Source organism: Salmo trutta, chromosome 3 (genome assembly GCF_901001165.1).
Source record: "Salmo trutta chromosome 3, fSalTru1.1, whole genome shotgun sequence".
Lineage (NCBI taxonomy): Eukaryota > Metazoa > Chordata > Actinopteri > Salmoniformes > Salmonidae > Salmo > Salmo trutta.
In genome coordinates, this window is record NC_042959.1 from 13619468 (window position 1) to 13640358 (window position 20891).

At 44.3% G+C, this 20891-nt stretch overlaps 2 long non-coding RNA genes across 3 annotated transcripts; both read right to left on the reverse strand.

Annotated features, from left to right (window-relative positions):
• Window positions 1-8609: 8609 nt before the first annotated feature.
• LOC115164697 (uncharacterized) lies at window positions 8610-9690 on the reverse strand. Of its 2 annotated transcripts, none has more exons than XR_003869967.1 (3): window positions 9278-9690; window positions 8922-9009; window positions 8610-8685 (listed from the first exon to the last, which is right to left on the reverse strand). It is a non-coding gene; the product is annotated as an uncharacterized LOC115164697 (long non-coding RNA). The 2 variants fall into 2 exon arrangements; XR_003869968.1 differs by having other exon boundaries at window positions 9133-9690.
• Window positions 9691-15265: 5575 nt separating this feature from the next.
• LOC115164704 (uncharacterized) lies at window positions 15266-17506 on the reverse strand. The gene is made up of 2 exons (XR_003869969.1): window positions 16884-17506; window positions 15266-15432 (listed from the first exon to the last, which is right to left on the reverse strand). It is a non-coding gene; the product is annotated as an uncharacterized LOC115164704 (long non-coding RNA).
• Between the last annotated feature and the right edge of the window lie 3385 nt (window positions 17507-20891).

Below are 20891 nucleotides of genomic sequence, written 5' to 3' on the forward strand. Positions count from 1 at the left end.
GGGTATGCAAACCAGGTATTGAAAAAGTTTAGTCCGAATTGTTGGTTAGTAGGCTATTTGTGATGCGCAAATGTCATCATGCCCTGTTTCCATCAGGGGCGTAGAGATAGATGGGCCTGAGGACAGAGGCCCACCCACTGGGGAGCCAGGCCCTGACAGGCCCACCCAATCAGAATGATGTTGTTTAAGCATTGTTGTGGTCTTAGACCATCACATGTTTTGTATTTTTTCTATTTTAAAAAAAGTGTGATTTTGAGAGTGATAATCTAAAAAAAAATCTATAGGAAAACTCTTCAAATAAAACTTAGGATTTCTTTACACAGGGTGCCTTTCCTTCACTGGGCAGGCCGTTTTTGACAATATTTGAGTATACCTACTTCTCCAGGCACCACTACACCACTGCATAGGACCGATGGAAAGACAGCAGTCACACACAGCATGATGTTAAAGGATAAGCAGTCCATAAACTAGGACATAAGCCAGTAGGTCCCAATCATAAGAATACAAAAACACAACCATTAAGCATTTCCCAATTGAAATGTACAACTATTACTTCCCATTGCAAAAAAGCATTTCAAGTTTAGCACACAAATTAACCAAGTTTAAAGTGGAACTACAGCATTTGAACTACTTTGCAGATATGAAATAAACAGACAATCATAATATCATTCAAAAATATAAAATTCCCAGTTTATGCTACAAAACCAACTTAATAAGAGGTTTTAAAAATAGGTTGTATTTGACTCAATGTTCCATCATGTACACTAAGGCATTGTTGGCAGAATAGATGGATGCAGTTCAATGCATGATCAATATAATTCACCAATACATTTCTTGGTAATCTAACAAATATTGCTATCAGGTTGTAAATCACAGCTGGCCTGGTAAATTGTTTGCTGCCTCCATTCTGGATGCACTGTTTCAGTTTCAATGACTCAATATTCTGGACAAAAAATGGACAAAAGTAACTAAGGCTGGGAATACCAATACAATCAAACTAGCAAGGGCAATGATTGCAAGTCAGTTATAACGTGGCTAATAGGCTAGCATATCTATTTATGTAGCAAGCTAAAAACATGGAGCCTAACGTTAGCTAGATAGCTAGCTGCTAGGAGGATGTCATGTCATTGGAGGTGTGGGTGAGTGAATTACTTTTTTCCCTCATATCATTTCTCGGTGGCTATACACAGCTAGAGGCGCAGGTGTCATTTGGTTAGCTAGAAAGAACTTGAACGACTGTTATCCAGTTAGCATATCTCTTGCTTTCGCAAATTCACTCTGGCTATCTACTCCGATTTCAGAGCACTCTCATCTGTGTGCTAGTGCGAAGAACAACTGATGAATTTACGAATGAGAAACACCCACTAAATATGACCGGTGTCAGTAAATTTAGGCAAAAAAAGTAATAGTTAGTCAAGATCGCTCTAGATAACATGTAAACAGCCTAACCAGCTCTGCTACGATGAGTAAAATGGTCAGAGTGAAGTGTTCTCTCATTTGTGTCTGGAAGTACACTACCAGTCAAAAGTTTTAGAACACCTACTCATTCAAGGGTTTTTCCTTAATGTTTACTATTTTCTACATTGTAGAATAATAGTGAAGACATCAAAACTATGAAATAACACATATGGAATTATGTAGTAACCAAAAGAAGTGTTAAACAAATCAAAATATATTTTATATTTGAGATTCTTCAAATAGCCATCCTTTGCCTTGATGACAGCTTTGCACACTCTTGGAATTTTCTCAACCAGCTTCACCTGGAATGCTTTTCCAACAGTATTGAAGGAGTTCCCACATATGCTGAGCACTTGTTGGCTGCTTTCCGACTCATCCCAAACCATCTCAATTTGGTTGAGGCCGGGGGTTGTGGAGGCCAGGTCATCTGATGCAGCACTCCATCACTCTCCTTCTTGGTAAAATAGCCCTTACACAGCCTGGAGGTGTGTTGGTTGGGTCATTGTCCTGTTGAAAAACAAATGATAGTCCCACTAAGCCCAAGCCAGATGGGATGGCATATCGCTGCAGAATGCTGTGGTAGCCATGCTGGTTAAGTGTGCCTTGAATTCTAAATAAATCACAGACAGTGTCACAAGCAAAACACCCGCACACCATAACCCCTCCTCCTCCATGCTTTACGGTGGGAAATACACATGCAGAGATCATCCGTTCACCCACACCGCATCTCACAAAGACACGGCAGTTGGAAACAAAAATCTCCAATTTGAACTCCAGACCAAAGGACAAATTTCCACCGGTCTAATGTCCATTGCTCATGTTTCTTGGACCAATCAAGTCTCTTCTTCTTATTGGTGTCCTTTAGTAGTGGTTTCTTTGCAGCAATTCAACAATGAAGGCCTGATTCACAGTCTCCTCTGAACAGTTGATGTTGAGATGTGTCTGTTACTTGAACTCTGTGAAGCATTTATTTGGGTTGCAATTTCTGAGGCTGGTAACTCTAATGAATTTATCCTCTGCAGCAGAGGTAACTCTGGGTCCTTTCCTGTGGTGGTCCTCATGAGAGCCAGTTTCATCATAGCGCTTGATGTTTTTTGCGACTGCACTTGAAGAAATTTTCAAAGTTCTTGAAATGTTCCGTATTGACTTACCTTCATGTCTTAAAGTAATGATGGACTGTCGTTTCTCTTTGCTATTTAAGCTGTTTTGCCATAATATGGACTTGGTCTTTTACCAAATAGGGCTATCTTCTGTATAACCCCCCCACCTTGTCACCACACAACTGATTGGCTCAAATGCATTAAGAAGGAAAGAAATTCCACAAATGAAGAAGGCACAACTGTTAATTGAAATGCATTCCAGGTGACTACCTCATGAAGCTGGTTGAGAAATGCCAAGTGTGCAAAGCTGTCATCAAGCGTAAAGGTTGGCTATTTGAAGAATCTCAAATATAAAATATATTTTGATTTATTGAACACTATTTTGGTAATTACATGATTCCATATGTATTATTTCATAGTTTATGTCTTCACTATTATTCTACAATGTAGAAAATAGTAATAATAAAGAACAACCCTTGAATGAGTAGGTGTTCTAAAACTTTTGACCGGTAGTGTAGCTAGCTAGCAAACTAGCCAACTTTAGCCAGTTAGCTTGGATGCTTGGTTGGGACTAGCATGCATTGTCAGGCAGGCTGCAGAAGGACGAGAAGGCTACCATTCCCCATCTTTTATCAGTACAATTTTGATGGCCAACTAGCTGAAAACGTTTGATAGGGTTTATCTAATGTTCCTTCGTTAGATTTGAGCTCATCTTACTCTGGCTAGCATTAGTTGTTGATCTTGTTGTTGTTTATGTGCATAACTAACAGGGCTCCGGTCAGCCGAGCGAAAATGGAGGAAAACTCGCCTCCCTGCGGACCTGGCATCCTTTCACTCTCTCCTCTCTACATTTTCCTCTTCTGTCTCTGCTGCTAAAGCCACTTTCTACCACTCTAAATTCCAAGCATCTGCCTCTAACCCTAGGAAGCTCTTTGCCACCTTCTCCTCCCTCCTGAATCCTCCTCCCCCCCCCCCCCCCTCCTCCCTCTCTGCGGATGACTTCGTCAACCATTTTGAAAAGAAGGTCGACGACATCCGATCCTCGTTTACTAAGTCAAACGACACCACTGGTCCTGCTCACACTGCCCTACCCTGTGCTTTGACCTCTTTCTCCCCTCTCTCTCCAGATGAAATCTTGCGTCTTGTGACGGCCGGCCGCCCAACAACCTGCCCGCTTGACCCTATCCCCTCCTCTCTTCTCCAGACCATTTCCGGAGACCTTCTCCCTTACCTCACCTCGCTCATCAACTCATCCTTGACCGCTGGCTACGTCCCTTCCGTCTTCAAGAGAGCGAGAGTTGCACCCCTTCTGAAAAAACCTACACTCGATCCCTCCGATGTCAACAACTACAGACCAGTATCCCTTCTTTCGTTTCTCTCCAAAACTCTTGAACGTGCCGTCCTTGGCCAGCTCTCCTGCTATCTCTCAGAATGACCTTCTTGATCCAAATCAGTCAGGTTTCAAGACTGGTCATTCAACTGAGACTGCTCTTCTCTGTGTCATGGAGGCTCTCCACACTAACTCTCTCTCCTCTGCTCTCATCCTTCTAGACCCAACTGCTGCCTTTGATACTGTGAACCATCAGATCCTCCTCTCCACCCTCTCCGGCGTGGCCCTCGCTTGGATTGCGTCCTACCTGACAGGTCGCTCCTACCAGGTGGTGTGGCGAGAATCTGTCTCCGCACCACATGCTCTCACCACTGGTGTCCCCATGGGCTCTGTTCTAGGCCCTCTCCTATTCTCGCTATACACCAAGTCACTTGGCTCTGTCATATCCTATCATGGTCTCTCCTATCATTACCATGCAGACGACACACAATTAATCTTCTCCTTTCCCCCTTCTGATAACCAGGTGGCGAATCGCATCTCTGCATGTCTGGCAGACATATCAGTGTGGATGACGGATCACCGCCTCAAGCTGAACCTCGGCAAGACGGAGCTGCTTTTCCTCCCGGGGAAGGACTGCCCGTTCCATGATCTCGCCATCACATTTTTTTTACATTTACATTTTAGTCATTTTAGCAGACACTCTTATCCAGAGCGACTTACAGTAGTGAATGCATACAATTTCATACATTTTTTTTTTTTTTTTCTGTGCTGGCCCCCCGTGGGAATCAAACCCACAACCCTGGTGTTGCAAACACCATGCTCTACCAACTGAGCTACAGGGAAGGCTGGTTGACAACTCCATTGTGTCCTCCTCCCAGAGTGCTAAGAACCTTGGCGTGACTCTGGACAACACCCTGTCGTTCTCCACTAACATCAAGGCGGTGACCCGATCCTGTAGGTTCATGCTCTACAACATTCGCAGAGTACAACCCTGCCTCACACAGGAAGCGGCGCAGGTCCAAATCCAGGCACTTGTCATCTCCCGTCTGGATTACTGCAACTCGCTGTTGGCTGGGCTCCCTGCCTGTGCCATTAAACCCCTACAACTCATCCAGAAAGCCGCAGCCCGTCTGGTGTTCAACCTTCCTAAGTTCTCTCACGTCACCCCGCTCCTCCGCTCTCTCCACTGGCTTCCAGTTGAAGCTCGCATCCGCTACAAGACCATGGTGCTTGCCTACGGAGCTGTGAGGGGAACGGCACCTCCGTACCTTCAGGCTCTGATCAGGCCCTACACCCAAACAAGGGCACTGCGTTCATCCACCTCTGGCCTGCTCGCCTCCCTACCTCTGAGGAAGCACAGTTCCCGCTCAGCCCAGTCAAAACTGTTCGCTGCTCTGGCACCCCTATGGTGGAACAAGCTTCCTCACGACGCCAGGACAGCGGAGTCAATCACCACCTTCCGGAGACACCTGAAGCCCCACCTCTTTAAGGAATACCTGGGATAGGATAAAGTAATCTTTCTAACCCCCCCCACCCTCCCCCTTAAAAGATTTAGATGCACTATTGTAAAGTGGTTGTTCCACTGGATATCATAAGGTGAATGCACCAATTTGTAAGTCGCTCTGGATAAGAGCGTCTGCTAAATGACTTAAATGTAAATGTAAAATAACTGAGAGAGAGAGCCTATCTTTTCTTGGTTGTTTGATCAATAGGACTTTAAAGTTCCCAAATGTAAGAGGATTCCTGTGGTGTTTACATATAGTATTTGCAGAAATTAATTTAGTGTATTTTGTTGCTTTTGGTGAATGCTTTCTAATGATCTAAAGTCGTGCTGTTGTAACTGCCTGTAAACACACAGTCCAGTTCAAAGTGAATGATGGCATGCTCGTGTGGCAAATGGCTTGTTTGTATTAAGGCCTACTGTAGCCCTATCTGGCTATAGCACACCGGTCTGTGTAGACTCCGGTCCATCTGCCTCCCATGTCTGCATCTGGGTCTCGCCCTGTGCCCTTATAACATTATTGAAGATAATATTATAATTATTATTACAAAATATTATTATAATGATTACTGTATAAATCCTTAGCGTATTTTACAAATCTGAAGGTGTCACAAGTTTCTTCATCTTCCGATGATATAGAGAAATCGTCGTCTGAGAACGTGGACCAATACGCAGTAGAGTTGGTGCTCATCATCTTAATTTATTAAATGACGTTGAACACGAGAAAACAAGAAAACAACAAGAACGACGAATGACAGTTTTGCATGCTATATAAAACACAGTGCAAAATCAATCTCCCACAAAAGACAAACACAAACACACCCTCATATATGGGACTCTCAATCAAAGGCAAATAGACAACACCTGCCTTCAATTGAGAGTCCCAACCCCAATGAACCCAAACATAGAAACAGACACACTAGACTAAACATAGAATACATGAAAATCAAACAGTGCCCAAAAACCCCGGAATACCTAAATCAACTGCCCTACAACAAACACACCACCCCTAACCACATAAAACAAATACCCTCTGCCACGTCCTGACCAAACTACAATACCAATTAACCTTTATACTGGCCAGGACGTGACAGAAGGTGTAGAAGGCCCATTGTTCCGCTCTGTGTTTGGGTTAGTAATGATTTGTAGAGTGGCTCTATTTTTCCTCAACATGCATTTATTCACTATTCTGAATGTGTAAAGAATCCATATGTTGTTCTGAAATATGAACACAGACATACTGGACGTTTTCAACTCTTATTATGTGTTGATTTGACAAAATTCCAATCATGGTCTTGAATTGGACTGGCATTTTTATGGTCTTGACTCGATCTCAGACCCCCCCCCCCCCCCCCCCAATCTTGGTCATGAATCGGTCTCGAACATGACACTGGTGTGTGAGTGTGCATTGGTGTGAGGGGTTGTGCTGGTGTTGAGAATGTGTGTGTGTGTATTTGTGGGTGCGTGAGGGTTCGTTGGTTTTGTATGTAGGTGTGTGTGTGTGTATTTGTGGGTGCGTGAGGGTTCGTTGGTTTTGTATGTAGGTGTGTGTGTGTGTATTTGTGGGTGCGTGAGGGTTCGTTGGTTTTGTATGTAGGTGTGTGTGTGTGCAGTTGCTCTTGCTTTCATGAATCTTTTTTTTCTGTGATAAAACTAAGATGGTTAATTACATTTATTTAATGATCTATGCTGTAACTGTACCATTACAGAAGACGACAGAGAGCGATCTTCAGAAGTTTCCCACCATTCAAGTCCAAAGTCAAAACTATGTAAATTCATATTCAGATAAAGTAACAATTGTGAAGCAACTCTGGTCCCTTAAGCAAGTCTTAACCAGTCTACCACACAAAAACCTCCTTGAAAGTATTTTACTGAGACCATTTAATCGGTCTGTTACAGAGGGTGGAAATGATAGTCACCCACATATAAATACAGTTGGTGCGTGTAAAGGACGTCACGCTACTTGCTTAGCGAGTACCACTTCAACCCATACCCGGTGCGAACTCGGGACCTCTGCCTCCCAAACACACGTGACCGTCCTCCCTCAAGAGTCTTAGCCGATCGCGACACCTCAAAAGCTAGCTAATGAGGTGACGCAAGCGGGACACTTCAGGCTGTCACACTGGGATATGTGTGCGCTTCGTTGCGTACGTGTAGTGTATCAGTCAGTGGTTTATAATAACCGTGATGTGGTTACTATATGTGGTGTGTCTGAGTAAGTGTAGCCATGAAAGAGCTGTTGAATCTTCTAATGAAAAGGCAGAGAAAGAGCATGATTTAAAAAAAATGTAACTAGGCAAGTCAGTTAAGAACAAATTGGGTGGGTTAAGGTTTTACCTTGTCAGCTCAGGGATTTGATCCAGCAATCTTTCGGTTACTTGCCCACGGCGCTAGGCTACCTGCCACCCCAAAATTATGGATTTCTATATATACACACATCTCTCGATATATATATAGATAGATAGATAGATAGATAGATAGATAGATAGATAGATAGATAGATAGATAGATAGATAGATATGAAGAAGCCTGGTATTCAGAAGAGTTTGTGAGTGTGTGTGTACTGTAAAACACTCTGACTTTGACATGACATTGGTACCAAGCCACACATCCACCATGAGGGTGTAGGACTGCTCAGAAGAGCCTTGGAACTGTCCCTCACCAGAAACACTCCATCCTGAAACACACACAGCTACATTGAGACACACTGTGTGTGTGTGTGTTAGTGAGGCCCACCAGGGGAGGGGGATTCCTGACCTTGTTAACCCATCTGAGAGATGATACAACCTGGCCTCTGGTCACTAGACCGCCATACCACCCAGGGTCCATTGGTGGGGAACAGCAACCGACCAAAATTGTTAGAATGCAAAAAAGAAAGAAAAAAACCCACTCTAGACCGCACACACCGGTCTTCTCTAGTGTGCGGTTTTTACACCCGTTTTTGAATGCTGTTCAATTCATAGGCACTGTATCTATGGGGGTTTTATGCCTGGTTGTGCTTGGGCGGTTTTGTAGTGTTTTGTGTGTGGACCCTAAAAGAAGAATGCAGCCATGGCCCAAATGTTTGCATACTGCAACAGTGCCATCAGGTGGCCAGTGACACTAATTACATGCAGTGTATCATTCTCATCATTAAAACTTAGTGTTTTTTTTCATAAAGGCTCTGCTGATGTAACTATTGATATAAAAAGAGTGTTTGATTGATTTATCCGCTCACCTCCCATGTGCCTGGTTTTGTGTTGGGGACCTTTGAAGGTGGGTGAGAAGGAGGAGTAGGAGGTTTACTGGAGCTGGATCTGTTGGTAGAGAAAATATTCTAGAACAATATGTTAGGAGTATTGATCTTCATCTCAATTATTCTCCTCTAATTCTCACTCTGAATTTACTGAGTGAACTTGAACTGGTAAAAACCCAATTCCATTAATTGTTGTCATCAAGACTGTCTTTCAATAGTAAAACTGAGAAGGGGAAGAAGCACCTTTGAGATACAGCCAAGGGGTTCATGGGAATGGAAAGGTCAAGGTTAGGTTACCCATTATAATTGTCTGGTGGCTCTGGGGCCTTTAGTTGAGGTGGCTTCACTATGGCGGGCTGGGGAGAGCTGAATTAACTGCCCTCTCCTGGACACCGTGGGTAGTCACCGTGGGTAGTCACCAGACACAAGAAAGATAGAAGTTAGGCAAAACATTACATTCTCAACCTACTAGTCAATAGTAGTCATAATGGTGGCTATCTGTTCCTACCGAAGTTGACTTTTCTTTGTCTTTGCCATAGAATAATGGGTCTCCACACACTGACAATGCCTTTCTAATTGCCCCAAGACTTGACCTGAATAAACAGACTCGGAGACTAAATCAACAGGACAACAGACAGTTGACAGATAGTAACTTGTAGGAGATGTTTTGGTGATGATGAGGAGGTTGTTTCTTGGAGGGAGCAGACTGTCCAGGCTTCTTGCTTCGATCGATCAGGGGGACAGAAGGGGCTGGGGATAAGCATTTAAAGATGTTGCAGAGGTATGATCTGATAGGTTGTTTTAGCTCAGGTACCATTGAATTAGATTAGGCCCATGTCCGCTCTAGCCTTTTTAATTCTACGGTTTTACCTACCTTAGTTGAATGCTACCTCATAGTCTTTTTAATTCTATGGTTTTACCTACCTTAGTTGAATGCTACCTCATAGAATGCAATGATTGTCCCAGTGCGTAGCAGTGTCTGCTAAATGACTCAAATGTAATCTGTCCTGATTTTCTGTCCTAATTTTACGTCGGTGAGCTTGGTCTACCTCTAAATCAGGGTTTCCCAAACTCAGGCCTGAGGCCCCTCCTGGGTGCACATTTTGGTTTTTGCCCTAACACTACACAGCTGATTCACATAACCAACTCATCATAACCAACTCATCATCAAGCTTTGCTTATTTGAATCAGCTGTGTAGTGCCAGGGTAAAAACCTAAACGTGCACCCAGGGGGGGCCCCAGGACAGTTTGGGAAACCCTGCTCTAAACCACTATCCTCCTATTCCTTATTTTCATGGTGCTGATCACATCGGAATAGTCCTGCTTTTTACAATATCAACACAAGCAGCTAAAAGACAGACAGTATGATCTCAGATAACATGGTAAGAATAACAAAGCCTGCAGCTTTGAATGGCCTCTGAGGGGAGGGGTCTAATCTGGTTGTGGGAGGTTTGGCCAGCTAGAGAGAGGGGAAGAGAGAGTGACAGAGAGAGGGAGGAGGGTAAGAGATGGACGGATGGTAACATGAAAGAAACTGTAGGGGTCTGATGCCACTGTTGCAGTATGCAAACATTTGGGCCATGGCTGCATTCTTCTTTTAGGGTCCACACACAAAACACCAGGCACAACCGGTCTAGGATGTTGGTGGATCTAGATTCTACATACAATGGGTTTTTTTCTTTCTTTTTTGCATTCTAACAATTTTGGTCGGTTGCAGTTCCCCACACATGGACCCTGGCTGGTATGGCGGTCTAGTGACCAGAGGCCAGGCTGAAGCATCTCTCAGATAGGTTAACAAGGTCAGGAATCCCCCTCCCCTGGTGGGCCTCACTAACAAACACACACACACACACACTATGTGTGTGTATCAATGTAGCTGTGTGTGCTTCAGGATGGAGTGTTTCTGGTGAGGGTCAGTTCCAAGGCTCTTCTGAGCAGTCCTACACCCTCATGGTGCTGAACCAAGGCAAGGTCTACAACATTCAGATATGTCACCAAGGCAACACATACCACCTGGGCACCGGCCTCATGGGTAGTGAGGTAAACAAACAGCCTCCTCTCTGCTCCGTCAAGGGATCCCCTCACAAACAAGAATTCTACTTATTTTTTTCAATAATTTTTAAAGATAATGTTATTGAACAGATAGTGAGAGAGAATGACAGTGGGAAAAGATAGAGGTTATGTCAAAGGTGACTAGGCCGGATTAAAAGCTTTGCCAACACTGTGTCTCGTCGTCATTACCACTAGACCAGCCAGGGGAATTCAAGGGTTTTCAGCTTAGCATGCAAAGGCAATTAAACATTGGTCATCTAGTTAGCAGGCGCTTTTGTCTAAAGCAGCTTACAGTTTACAAACAGATCAGGGACTCAGGCTGTAGGGTTTATTGGCTGTGCACAGATAAACACCACCCACTTGTTGACTTGATGCCTTAATGGCCCAGTGCAGTCAAAAACAAGATTTTCCTGTGTTTTATATACATTTCCACAATGATATTGGAATAATACGTTGAAATTGTGAAAATGATGCCCTTTTAGTGTACGAGCTGTTTGAAAAGGCCACCTGAAATTTCAGCCTGTTTTTGTGGGATGGAGTTTTGGCTTGCCTGGTGACATCACCAGGTGGTAAATTAGTTTATAGACCAATAAGGGAGAGTTCCAAACCTCTTTGCCAATAACAGCTATTTTTCAGTTTCCCCCTCCCCACTCAGACCACTCCCAGACAGTCCTAGCTAAATTCTTGCTTGAGGAATTGCTCTTCCAGCTGAAAAGTCACAATTATCTATATTTTAAAAATTCATGAAAACAAAAATTTGCATTTTGGTCTTAATTTAAGGTTAGGGTTAGGCATTAGGGTTAACAGTGTGGTTAGGGTTGAGGCTAGGGTTAGGTTTAACATCCGATTTTATGACTTTGTGGCTGTGCCAGCTAGTGAACACTGCAGAGTTCTTGACAATAAATGCCAACCTGCTTACACAAACAAACCAATGGCTCTTTCAAATCTATTCTGCTGCTGTGTTGCTGATGCAGAGTTTCCCAGGAGTGAAGGAGATGATAGACCACCACACACACACACACCTCTGCTGCTCATAACCATGGAGAGAGGACCTGGAGCACAGAGCCAGTGCTGCCTGCTGCACCCTGCACCACTCTGACCAGAACCAGCAGCGCAGGAGACACTGTGTGTGTGTGTGTGTGTGTGTGTGTGTGTGTGTGTGTGTGTGTGTGTGTGTGTGTGTGCACATGTTCTCAATGACTTACCTTGTTAAATAACAGACAAACAAATAAAAAAGGTGTACAAGGGAAGAGATATCTGAAATAATGAAGCTGGTAGGGAGAAGAGAGGGAACCAGATTTTATTAGGTAGCCAAATAATCAAATCAAATGTTATTGGTCACATACACATGGTTAGCAGATGTTATTGTGAGTGTAGTGAAATGCTTGTGCTTCTAGTTCTGACAGTGCAGCAATATCTAACAATTCTACAACAACTACCTAATACACACAAATCTAAGTAAAGGAATGGAATAAGAATATACACATGGATGAGCAATGACTGAGTAGCATAGGCAAGACGCAATAGATGGTATAAAATACAGTATATACACATGGATGAGCAATGACTGAGTAGCATAGGCAAGACGCAATAGATGGTATAAAATACAGTATATACACATGGATGAGCAATGACTGAGTAGCATAGGCAAGACGCAATAGATGGTATAAAATACAGTATATACATATGGATGAGCAATGACTGAGTAGCATAGGCAAGACGCAATAGATGGTATAAAATACAGTATATACATATGGATGAGCAATGACTGAGTAGCATAGGCAAGATGCAATAGATGGTATAAAATACTGTATTTACATATGAGATGAGTAATGCAAGATATGTAAACATTATTAAAGTGGCATTATTAAAGTGACTAGTGATCCATTTATTAAAGTGGCCAATGATTTCAAGTCTGTGTGTAGGCAGCAGCCTCTCTGTGTTAGTGATGGCTGTTTAACAGTCTGATGGCCTTGAGATAGAAGCTGTTTTTCAGTCTCTCTGTCCCAGTTTTGATGCACCTGTACTGACCTTGCCTTCTGGATGGTAGCGGGGTGAAAAGGCAGTGGCTCGGGTGGTTGTTGTCCTTGATTATCTTTTTGGCCTTCCTGTGACATCGGGTGCTGTAGGTGTCCTGGAGGGCAGGTAGTTTGCCCCCGGTGATGCGTTGTGCAGACCGCACCACCCTCTGGAAAGCCCTGCGGTTGTGGGCAGTGCAGTTGCCGTACCAAGCGGAGATACAGCCCGACAGGATGCTCTCAATTGTGCATCTGTAAAAGTTTGTGAGAGTTTTAGGTGACAAGTCAAATTTCTTCAGCCTCCTGAGATTGAAGAGGTACTGTTGCGCCTTCTTCACCACACTGTCTGTGTGGGTGGACCATTTCAGTTTGTCCGTGATGTGTACGCCGAGGAACTTAAAACTTTTCACCTTTTCCACTACTGTCCTGTCGATGTGGATAGGGGAGTGCGCCGTCTGCTGTTTCCTGAAGTCTACGATCCTCTCCTTTGTTTTGTTGACGTTGAGTGAGAGGTTGTTTTCCTGACACCACTCTCTGAGTGCTCTCACTTCCTCCCTATAGGCTGTCTCGTCTTTGTTGGTATTCAAGACTACTACTTTTGTGTCGTCTGCAAACTTGATGATTGAGTTGGATGCGTGCATGGTCACGCAGTCACGGGTGAACAGAGAGTACAGGAGGGGGCTGAGCACGCACCCTTGTGGGGCCCCAGTGTTGAGGATCAGCGAAGTGGAGATGTTGTTTCCTACCTTCACCACCTGGCGGCGGCCCGTCAGGAAGTCCAGGACCCAATTGCACAGGGCAGGGCAGGGTTGAGAACCAGGGCCTCAAGCTTAATGATGAGCTTGGAGAGTACTATGGTCTTGAATGCTGAGCTGTAGTCAATGAACAGCTTTCTTACCTAGGTATTCCTCTTGTCCAGATGGGATAGGGCAGTGTGCAGTGTGATCGTCTGTGGACCTATTGGGGCGGTACGCAAATTGAAGTGGGTCTAGGGTGTCAGGTAAGGTGGAGGTGATATGTTCCTTGACTAGTCTCTCAAAGCACTTCATGACAACAGAAGTGAGTGCTACGGGGCGATAGTCATTTAGTTCAGTTACCTTTGCCTTCTTGGGTACAGGAACAATTGTGGCCATCTTGAAGCATGTGGGGACAGCAGACTGGGATAGGGAGAGATTGAATATGTCCATAAACACACTAGCCAGTTGGTCTGCGCATGCTCTGAGGACACGGCTAGGGATGCCGTCTGAGCCGGCAGCCTTGCGAGGATTAACACGTTTAAATGTCTTACTCACGTCGGCCACAGAGAAGGAGAACCCACAGTCGTTGGTAGCGGGCCGCGTTGGTGGCCCTGTATTATCCTCAAAGCAGGTAAAGAAGGTGTTTAGTTTGTCTGGCAGCAAGACGGTGTCCGTGATGTGGCTGGTTTTATTTTTGTAGTCCATGATTGTCTGTAGACCCTGCCTCATATGTCTTGTGTTTCTCTCATTAAACTGAGAGAAAAATGTGTTTGATTACAAGTGTGAATATGTCAATTGCTCTTTGCTAAGAAGCTATTTTTGTTTATTTTGACCATTTTAATTGAAAACAATCACAGCAAGGTACTTAATTGTTACCCAGAATTGATTTGATATTGCAATAAAAATGGTTGCTTTGAATCTTTAACACATTGCAGGTTGACATTTATTGTCATGAAACTTACCCTGGAGGCAGAACTGAGCGATTTCCGCTAGAGCTAGATGGTCGAGCTGTAAAGTCAAAATTGGCTATATCATAAGAATTCCTAAGAATTTGTTTTTACTTTTTGGTGTTAATGTAAAGTTAGGGTTAGGCATTAGGGTTAGTAGTGTGGTTAAGGTAAGGTTTAAAATCAGATTTTATGGCTGTGCCAGCTAGTGACCACTCTGCAGAGCTGCATCCAGGGAAAGATTCATGACAATGAATGTCAACACGTCATAAACGAACTAATGGCTCTTCCCATTCTATGATGCTGCTCCTTCCCAGGAGTGAAGGATATGATAGACCACCACACACACACCCTCTGCTGCTCATAGACATGGAGAGAGGACCTGGAGCACAGAGCCAGTGCTGCCTGCCGCATTGAGAACACACACACACTGTGTCTACTGCACTACTCTGACCATAACCAGCAGTGTGTGTTCTCAATGACTCACCTGGTTAAATAAAAGGGAAGAAAAATACGTGTATAAAGTAGCTGGTAGGGAGAAGAGAAGAGAGGGAACCAGATTTGTATTAGCTACAGTAGCCAATTGACAATGGAGGGTTTATTTTCATGTTTTTAGGTTAATGTTATGAAGTTGCGTGTCGTAAGCTAAATGTAGTGAAGTTGTATATATTATACTGGTCTTCACCTGTCCTTTTTAGGTTGTGATCATTATTAAGCTGAGAGAAAAATTGGTTTATTACAAGTGTAAATATGTGGACAATTGATGGTCCCTATCCAGTTCTATTGGCTCCATGCTTTCCACACACACACACACACACACACACACACACACACACACACACACACACACACACACACACACACAAACATCCTCTCCTTCACCTTCATTTCCATTCCATTCTCCTCCGTCTTCCTCATCTTCTCCCTCACTCCTCAGCCTGAGGTCATGTTTGGCCAGGTCACCCACCCCCTGTTCGGCTCTATTCAGAGAGGCCATCTTGTCTGGGTGGCTGAAGTCACACGATCAGGTCACACCGTCTCAGCTGTGCCCGCACTGAACAGAAGAAAAGATTTACTAAAAAACACACTGTAAAATAAACGTGTCTATTTGACAAAGCTGGCCTAGCTCTGTGCACTTTTTAAAATAGGTTTAAATCAAAAGGACTGAGTCTACCAAAATGTAGGCCTTTTATTTAAAAACAGTGGATTTGTTGATTAGTTGAACTGCATGTGGCATTGTAGGGCTAGAACAACATGGATTGTCTGAAAGTTCCCTAGGTAGGAGAGGGTGTGGATTGTCTGACAGTTCCCTAGGTAGGAGAGGGTGTAGATTGTCTGACAGTTCCCTAGGTAGGAGAGGGTTGGGGAAGACTGAAGTAGATAAAGGAGAGGGTTGGGGAAGACTGAAGTAGATAAAGGAGAGGGTTGGGGAAGACTGTAGTAGATAAAGGAGAGGGTTGAGAACACTGTAGTAGATAAAGGAGAGGGTTGAGAAACACTGTAGTAGATAAAGGAGAGGGTTGGGAAACACTGTAGTAGATAAAGGAGAGGGTTGTGAAACACTGTAGTAGATAAAGGAGAGGGTTGGGAACACTGTAGTAGATAAAGGAGAGGGTTGAGAAACACTGTAGTAGATAAAGGAGAGGGTTGAGAACACTGTAGTAGATAAAGGAGAGGGTTGAGAAACACTGTAGTAGATAAAGGAGAGGGTTGTGAAACACTGTAGTAGATAAAGGAGAGGGTTGGGGAAGACTGTAGTAGATAAAGGAGAGGGTTGGGGAAGACTGTAGTAGATAAAGGAGAGGGTTGAGAAACACTGTAGTAGATAAAGGAGAGGGTTGTGAAACACTGTAGTAGATAAAGGAGAGGGTTGTGAAACACTGTAGTAGATAAAGGAGAGGGTTGAGAAACACTGTAGTAGATAAAGGAGAAGGTTGAGAAACACTGTAGTAGATAAAGGAGAGGGTTGGGGAAGACTGTAGTAGATAAAGGAGAGGGTTGGGGAACACTAGTAGATAAAGGAGAGGGTTGAGAACACTGTAGTAGATAAAGGAGAGGGTTGGGGAACACTAGTAGATAACGGAGAGGGTTGAGAAACACTGTAGTAGATAAAGGAGAGGGTTGAGAAACACTGTAGTAGATAAAGGAGAGGGTTGGGGAAGACTGTAGTAGATAAAGGAGAGGGTTGAGAAACACTGTAGTAGATAAAGGAGAGGGTTGGGGAACACTGTAGTAGATAAAGGAGAGGGTTGGGGAAGACTGTAGTAGATAAAGGAGAGGGTTGAGAACACTGTAGTAGATAAAGGAGAGGGTTGAGAAACACTGTAGTAGATAAAGGAGAAGGTTGAGAAACACTGTAGTAGATAAAGGAGAGGGTTGGGGAACACTAGTAGATAACGGAGAGGGTTGAGAAACACTGTAGTAGATAAAGGAGAGGGTTGAGAACACTGTAGTAGATAAAGGAGAGGGCCCAGAGGGGTAAAGAAAAGATACAGACATACGTACATGCCAGTCTGTCCAAACACTCAGACATGGAGTCCAGCCCCTTCAGAATGTGGTCCAGATCAGTAGTCACCCTGTTCTGTGCTCCTCTCTCTTCTCTCCATCTGAAACACCAGTCAACTAGATTACACTCAGTCAGTGTAAAGTCAACCTGCATGGCCACTGGTTCACGTAGAACGAAATAGTCTACATTCAAACATTCATCAACATACACTGAACAAAAATATAAACGCAACATGTAAAGTGTTGGTCTCATCTTTCAAAGATCCCAAAAATTTCTACACGCAACAAAAGCTTATTTCTCTCAAATGTTGTGCACAAATTTGTTTATATCCCTGTTAGTTTGCATTTCTCCTTTGCCGGGATAATCCATCCACCTGACAGGTGTGGCATTTCAAGAAGCTGATTGAACAGCATGATCATTACACCGGTGCACCTTGTGCTGAGGACAATAAAATCCACTCTAAATGTGCACAATGCCACTGATGTCTCAAGTTGAGGGAGCGTGCAATTGGCATGCTGACTGCAGGAATGGCCACCAGAGTTGTTGCCAGATGATTAAATGTTTGTCTACCATAAGCCAACGTCGTTTTAGAGATTTTGGCAGTAAGTCCAACCGGCCTCACAACCACAGACCACTTGTAACCACTCCAGCCCAGGACTTCCACATCTGGCTTCTTCACCTGCGGGATCGTCTGAGAACAGCCACCGGACAGCTGATGAAACTGTGGGTTTGCACAACCTTAGAACTTCTGCACAAACTGTCTGAAACCATCTCAGGGAAGCTCATCTGCGCGCTTGACGTCCTCACCAGGGTCTTGACCTGACTGCAGTTCAGTGTCGTAACCGACTTCAGTGTGCAAATGCTCAACTGCGATGGCCACTGGCATGCTGCAGAAGTGTGCTCTTCACGGATGAATCCCGGTTTCAACTGTACTGAGCAGATGGCCGACAGTGTATGGTGTTGTGTGGGCGAGCGGTTTGCTGATGTCAACGTAGTGAACAGAGTGCCCCACAGTGGCGGTGGGGTTATGGTATGTGCAGGCATAAGCTACAGACAACAAACACAATTGCATTTTATCAATGGCAATTTGAATGCAGATACCGGGACGAGATACATTGTCCTGCCATTCATCCGCCGCCATCACCTCATGTTTCAGCATGATAATGCACGGCCCCATGTCGCACGGATCTGTACACAATTCCTGGAAGCTGAACATTTCAAAGTTCTTCCCTGTCCTGTATACTCATCAGACATGTCACCGAAAGAGCATGTTTGGGATGATTTGGATTAATGTGTACAACAGCGTTTTCCAGTTCCCACCAATATCCAGCAACTTCGCACAGCCATTGAGTACGGTTACATGCACACAATAATGTGATTGTGGATAATCAGATTACTATAATAGTTTGATTAAAACGTTTACATGTTTTGCAAGAAGAACAATTCCCCTAACAATCCTGTTTGCATCGACACATCTGAAATCAGGTTACCTGATGGCACTCTGATAAATGCAGAAAATCGCCAATCAAAAAAACGTTCTACCACAGCAAACATGTTATTTTTGGTAAGCATATTTGATTCTGAGTTCGGACATATAACGTTTGTATGTGAAAACTACGACTGCGCACAGATCAAATACACCACTGGAACGATGATTAAGGTGTGTACATGTCCTAATAATTCAAAAGATTGCTCAGAAAACCATTGGCATATGCTTACCTCGATTCTGACCGTACGCCAATTAAGATAAGCAGAGTAAGGTGTTTACATGGCTATTGCATAATCTGCCTACGTTATATGGGCATTGAATTTGTGAAGACCAGGTACGAGAGCTGGGGATAAATTACTTCTCTAAAGACAGGCATATTGGATAAACCGCTTGTGCACTCTTTCCCCTTAATGAGGAATGTTATTTTTCTTGTTGTTTGTAGTGTTGTCAATAAGCCGAACACTTTGGTAATGACATCATAATGTAATTGTATTGATTGTCTATGTATCTTTATTAGATTGTCATGTTTCCCCCACAGCCCTCTCTGTGTGAGGTCTTGTTGTTGAGACATTGATTGCCATTGCCTGGCACCTGAAAAAGGGCCCATACTGTATGTCAATGTCAGTTTAATTAGCGGACTGCTGTCCTATTTCTGGTCTTTGGATTATGTACCAGGATCCCGCAACCCATTTCAATTTATTTAAGGTGGAGTCCAGCCGTTGTTAAACTTTTCATAATCTGCCTACTGCCATAATCCGTTTTAATATTGAATTATTAGTGTACATGTAAACATACTCATTGAAGAGGAGTGGGACAACATGCCACAGGCCACAATCAACAGCCTGATGTGATTGAGATGTGTTGCGCTACATGTGGCAAATGGTGGTCACACCAGATACAAACTGGTTTTCTAATCCACACCCCTACTTTATTTTTATTTTTATTCCCAGTCATGTGAAATCCATAGATTATGGCCTAATGAATTTATTTAAATTGATTGATCTCCTTATATGAACTGTAACTTAGTAAATTCTTTGAAATTGTTGCGTTTATAATTTTGTTCAGTGTACATACTACTCTGAAGAATGAGATAAAGGCTTTAGAAACTGTAAGCCTTAAGTACAACTCTACAGTACCATGACTGCTGGGGGTATGACTAGGATGTGACTATCAATATGTAGAATGTCAACACGTGTATGCACATTTTGCCAACTCCTTTTGGCATCCCAATAAACAAGCTGACAGTCAATATTCGTTATTGAAGTTTATCTTACTACTTGACCAAACCACAAATTCAGAACACAACACTAAAGCTAATTGAACACCCATCCAAAGGTACATAACACACAACGATAACCTACATACAACAGCACCATCCAAAGGTACATAACACACAACGATAACCTACATACAACAGCACCATACATCCTGCTACTCATCTTAGACAGCATGCAGTGTGGGGCAGTGGTTGCTGCTGCAGAGATGAGACTAGTCTACATATAACTGCAACAACATTGTAGACAAGCATACAGGACGCAGGCTACTATTTTTGGATTAAGGTCCATTTCAGACTACTATTTTTGGATTAAGGTCCATTTCAGAACATCAGATATTCCTGGTGAATCACGGCCAATCACATCTGTCAATGGGATGGAGGTGGTATGTACAGGTCTAGGACACTCCATCCCCATAACTTGGTTCATCCCCTGTCCCAATTCCTATCCCATCCCCTGGTCCTTTCCCTACCCCTGGTTCAGCCCCTGCCCCAGTTCCTATCCCATCCCCTGGTCCTTTCCCTGCCCCTGGTTCAGCCCCTGTCCCAGTTCCTATCCCATCCCCTGGTCCTTTCCCTACCCCTGGTTCAGCCCCTGTCCCAGTTCCTATCCCATCCCCTGGTCCTTTCCCTACCCCTGGTTCAGCCCCTGTCCCAGTTCCTATCCCATCCCCTGGTCCTTTCCCCCTGGTTCAGCCCCTGTCCCAGTTCCTATCCCATCCCCTACCCCTGGTTCAGCCCCTGTCCCAGTTCCTATCCCATCCCCTGGTCCTTTCCCTACCCCTGGTTCAGCCCCTGTCCCAGTTCCTATCCCATCCCCTGGTCCTTTCCCTGCCCCTGGTTCAGCCCCTGTCCCAGTTCCTATCCCATCCCCTGGTCCTTTCCCTACCCCTGGTTCAGTCCCTGTCCCAGTTCCTATCCCATCCCCTGGTCCTTTCCTTGCCCCTGGTTCAGCCCCTGTCCCAGTTCCTATCCCATCCCCTGGTCCTTTCCCTGCCCCTGGTTCAGCCCCTGTCCCAGTTCCTATCCCATCCCCTGGTCCTTTCCCTGCCCCTGGTTCAGCCCCTGTCCCAGTTCCTATCCCATCCCCTGGTCCTTTCCTTGCCCCTGGTTCAGCCCCTGTCCCAGTTCCTATCCCATCCCCTGGTCCTTTCCCTGCCCCTGGTTCAGCCCCTGTCCCAGTTCCTATCCCATCCCCTGGTCCTTTCCCTGCCCCTGGTTCAGCCCCTGTCCCAGTTCCTATCC